Source organism: Octodon degus, unplaced genomic scaffold (assembly GCF_000260255.1).
Source record: "Octodon degus isolate 3935 unplaced genomic scaffold, OctDeg1.0 scaffold00244, whole genome shotgun sequence".
NCBI lineage: Eukaryota > Metazoa > Chordata > Mammalia > Rodentia > Octodontidae > Octodon > Octodon degus.
Window position 1 is genome coordinate 1,013,293 of NW_004524820.1, and position 4,347 is coordinate 1,017,639.

General features: G+C 47.8%; 1 protein-coding gene across 2 annotated transcripts in view; it reads left to right on the forward strand.

Moving 5' to 3' along the window:
- The first annotated feature begins 2,794 nt into the window (after positions 1-2,794).
- The window catches only part of LOC101588202 (ubiquitin carboxyl-terminal hydrolase 45), a 55,577-nt gene continuing 54,024 nt past the window's right edge, over positions 2,795-4,347 (forward strand). For both annotated transcript variants that reach the window (XR_002819054.1, XM_023706171.1), the window contains exon 1: positions 2,795-2,835. The gene's annotated coding sequence lies outside the window, so the exon portion shown is untranslated. The remainder of the gene's footprint in view (positions 2,836-4,347) is intronic.

The following is a 4,347-nucleotide window of genomic DNA, read 5'->3' on the forward strand; positions in this document are numbered from 1 at the left end:
AAAAAGAAAAAAAAAAGAAAGAAAGAAAGAAATGAGAACTTAATATTAGGCTGGATGTGTTGACACAATGCCTATAATCCCAGCACTTAGGAAGCTGAAGCAGGATGATCTCCTTGATTTGAGGCCAGCCTGGGCTACATAGAAAGACCCTGCTCAAAAACAAAAGAGAAAAAAAGAACTTCCTGTTAGATAATTTGCAGCAACTCATGCCACATGTTGAAAGGGAGGTTGTGATCTCTGGAGGTTTTGATCATGTTAAAGATACTCTGCTAGAAATCAAGATAGCTTTGGAATGTTGTCATTTCCAAGAAAAATTTTAGTACTGTATGATTGTTACTGACCTCATGAGTTCTGTGCTATCAGAAGAATCAGACAGGCACAGCTTGGCACGGGAGGGAGGCCTTTTAATTCTTATGTTTGAGTACAAGGGGAAGGAGCCCTGTGGGACAGAAACTGCAATCTGACCCAAGCAAAGTACACAGTGTTAGGTTCTATTGGCAGCTGTGGTGGGCAGTGGCAGCACAGCAGAGAAGCAGAAATAAGGGGGAAGGGAGCCTTTATGAACTCTGAAGACACAGAGAGGACCCAGAGCTTGGAGATGGGGAGATCCCGTGACCTGAGACAGGGAGGGTGACACTTCATGGACTTTTGTCAGGGCAGAGTTTCAAGGGCAGCTTCAGTGACACACAAGGGGCTGACGGGAGGCTCCCTTGTGTGTGCAGAAAGGCAACAGGAAATTGCATCCAGGGCTGGAGGGGGTGGGGGAGGAGGAGGAGGTGGTCATTGGGAGGATGTGCTGTTGTTGCGGGGATTGAGCTGTGTGGAGTCCGGGCCATGATAATTTAGCAGTATGTACTTGGGTGGAATCTATCACACAGCTTCCGTGGTACTTGCAGGGTATGGAGGGACACATTCAGTTGGCCTCTTGATGCCATCACATGCACATTGTTGTATCTGCTCATCTTCATTATACCTTTTCTTGCAACACATCTCACTACCATTGTAAATCTCCAGCTTGGGGTGTGACATTTTACTCCAGCAATAAAGTAAAGGTAATTCTAGGTCACACTAATGACTATTCTGTGCATTCATTTGCCCCCTCCCCCCAGGATTTGGCCCTCATCATCTGGGAAAGTTCCTGAGTGTTGGAGGAGGCAGATCACTGCCCTGGCTCCTCAGTGGGCTCAATTGTAATGACTCCTTGCTCCCTCTGGCTTCTTGATGTTTCTGCTGACAGTACTGTCTTTGATGGCTGAAATGATGTCCCATCCCAGTCTCCTGGTATGCTATCTTAATTTTATATTCTTGAAGACTGGCCCATTTTTAAACTCAGTTAACCTGCTCAGAATGAGGGCTAGTACAGTTGTATGTATATTTCTTCAATTCCTTTTTAATAGGAATAGAACTTAAATTTCCCTAATTCAGTTCCTTTTTTAAAAATTACAAATTGAGTTCTAGCACAATGTACACTTTTAAAAACTCCCTCTTACTGCAAAAAAAATCTAGGATGCAAAGTGTTCGGGATTTTTCAATTTTGCATGTCTCCCCCCCCACACACAGTGTATGTCAAATCCAATATTAAAATATATGAAAACTTTTGATTTGTAAAGTAGACTATGTTGACTTCACGATTATGGCAAAACTTATTATGCGTGCAGCTTTTCCCCTTGGGGGGGAAAAAGCTCTCTATCCCAAAAGATAATTATGTATACTCTAGCATAGCAACAATCACATTTGTACTCAATTGTACTTGTCAGATGAATGGAGCCCCTAAATACAACATAAACAGATAGCATCCTCATTTGTCAAGTTCCCACATTAATGATGGGAACGAATTAGAATTTTAAGCTAAAAATAGTTTGGGAGCTTAACTGTTTTCTCTTAATTTCTAACCTATTACTCTATCCATTAAGCCACACTCTGTCCTTTGTTGTGAAAGGAAACTTCTAGAGCCAATCATAACCAGTGATGTTTGCAATATCTATATTCAAACAAGCCAATTACTTTTAGTAAACACGCCAAGGGCAGACCACTTTAATAGGTAATCAAGCTTTGAAGTACAGAAGCATGAACAGTTTCTAGAACAGCAAGAAAGAAAGAAAAGAAAAAAGAAAGAAAGAAAGGAAGAAAGGAAGGAAGGAAGGAAGGAAGGAAGGAAGGAAGGGAGGAAGGAAGGAAGGAAGGAAGGAAGGAAGCAAGCAAGCAAGCAAGCAAGCAAGCAAGCAAGCAAGCAAGCAAAGCCAGCCTGGCCTGGTGGCGCATGCCTAGAATCCTGGCACTCTGGGAGGCTGAAGCAGGAGGATCAAAAGATAGAACACAGCTCGGACAATTTAGCGACTTTACTAATGAAATACCAAAATAATAAAAATAAAAACTAAAAAAACAAAAAAGGGCTGGGACATAGCGCAGTGCGAAGACCTGGGTTTAAATTTTCAATGCTTTAAAAACAGGAAATTAACATATGATAAATGTCAGATGTGACTTTAAGTTCAAAGTAGGATGACGTAAGGGAAGTTGGAAGGTGTTCCGGAAGACACCCAGGAACAAGTCAGACCTCTGCAGAAGTGAGTAGCGCTCCTCATTTGAGATCAAAAATCCAGTCTGACAGAGAAAAATTGAGCAGGAACTTCGAGAACTCGGACCGTCCCTTGGCCCCTCTTTCCCCGCCTCATGACCACGCCCCTCGCCCCGCCCATACCCTTGCCCCAGGAGCTCCCCAAGCCCGCTCAGCTTCGTGGGCGGGGCTGTGGCAGAGGCCCCGCCCCGCCGCCCCGCTAGCCGGCGGCGCAGGCGCAGTCGCTCCTGGTTGTAGACGAGTCGGCCCGGTCGGGCGGGGTGAGTCAGAGACCTCGCGGTGGGGTAGCGGCCGCCGGGGTCTCAGCCTCGGGATCCGGGACCCGTGTGGGTGGGCGGGCCTGAGAGGCTGCGAGCGGCGCGGCGCCTTGCGCGCCCTGCTGCACCCTGCCGGCGCCGAGCACAGCGTGGCCGTTCGCTTCTGGAGGCGCTAGGAGGAGCCGGCCGGCGGCAGAGACGCTCGGGTCCAGGTCCGTGCGGACAGCGGCGTGCGCACCGGGCGCCCGGGCCTCCCCACGGCCTTCCTCGGCGCCTTCTCGGTCCCTGCTCCAGCCCTTCTCGGCCGGACGTGGGCATGGCGCTGGGCCGGGACCGCGCGCTGAGCCCGGTCGTGGCCGCGGCGTGCGTTGGGCTCTGCGGCTGCAGCGCGGGGTCCTTGGCCCCAAGCCCGCTCGCCGCCGCGGGACGCCGGCTAGCGCTTAGCCGGTCCCGGGTTCAAGTGGGAAGGGGAGGGGAAAACAGCAGTCTCCCCCGAGAGTAGTTGTGAGGCTCGGGCAGCTTGATGTCTCGAAAGTGAGTGGAATTGGAACACCATGCATAGCAAAACCGTTTTGAACCTGATCATCTGTAAAGGCTGGATCGCTCTCCTTTTCCCTTTTCCCTGGAAAAAAAGAGTAGGAAGAAAATAGTTTTCGGGTTTTTATTTATATAGTCTGTTTAAAAACAAACTTTTCAAAGAAATTATTTGTCCATCCTAATATTGAAGGGGGAAAAAGTGTTAGGTGCTGCTAATGAGTCAAAACTGTAGTTTTATGTGTGGAAAACCACGAGAAAATTGACCAGAACATAAATATTGGTGCTGAAGAGTTAAAGCAGGCTTAAGACTGCTATGCTACTTGGAAAGGTCAACTTGAAAGGTTGGCCTTCCTTAGGCATCTGGGATCTTGGGTTTGGGGAGTGTTCTGAGCTGAGGACTGTTAGTTGGTGTTGAATACTATGCTTCATGCGGAAATTACCAGCTTTGTAAAAGTCCCGTGCACCAGGTTTCTCATCTCCTTCCCTGTGCAGAAGCACTGGCTACATGTTGCTGCACATTCCATGCTGGCGCGAAGTGTGCTGTTTGATGTCTCTTGTGAAGGAGGGAGCGTAAGGAGCCCCGCACGGTACACAACCCTCCGGGATTCACCTGTTTTTGCATTATGATGGAGCGTGTATTCATACAGCATTGCTGTAATAAATGTCAGCCTTGAGTACAGTTATACTGAGCCCTGGGAATCCTTCAGTCTACTCTCCAAATGTGTGTGTGTGTGTGTGTGTGTGTGTGTGTGTAGAGAAGGGAGTCTTGATTCTTACAATTTTGGTGAAAAAAAGTATGTGAAGTTCTAATCATTGGAACCCCCCTCCCTATTTTTTTTTATTTTTTATTTTTTTTGGTCCTAAATGGAAATTGGAAAAGAGACTGTACAGGATTGCTGTACTGGGGCCGGGGAGATGGCTCAGTGGAATAAGCGCTTCCCTGGCAAGCGCAAGGGCTGAGTTCAATCCCCGGTTCCG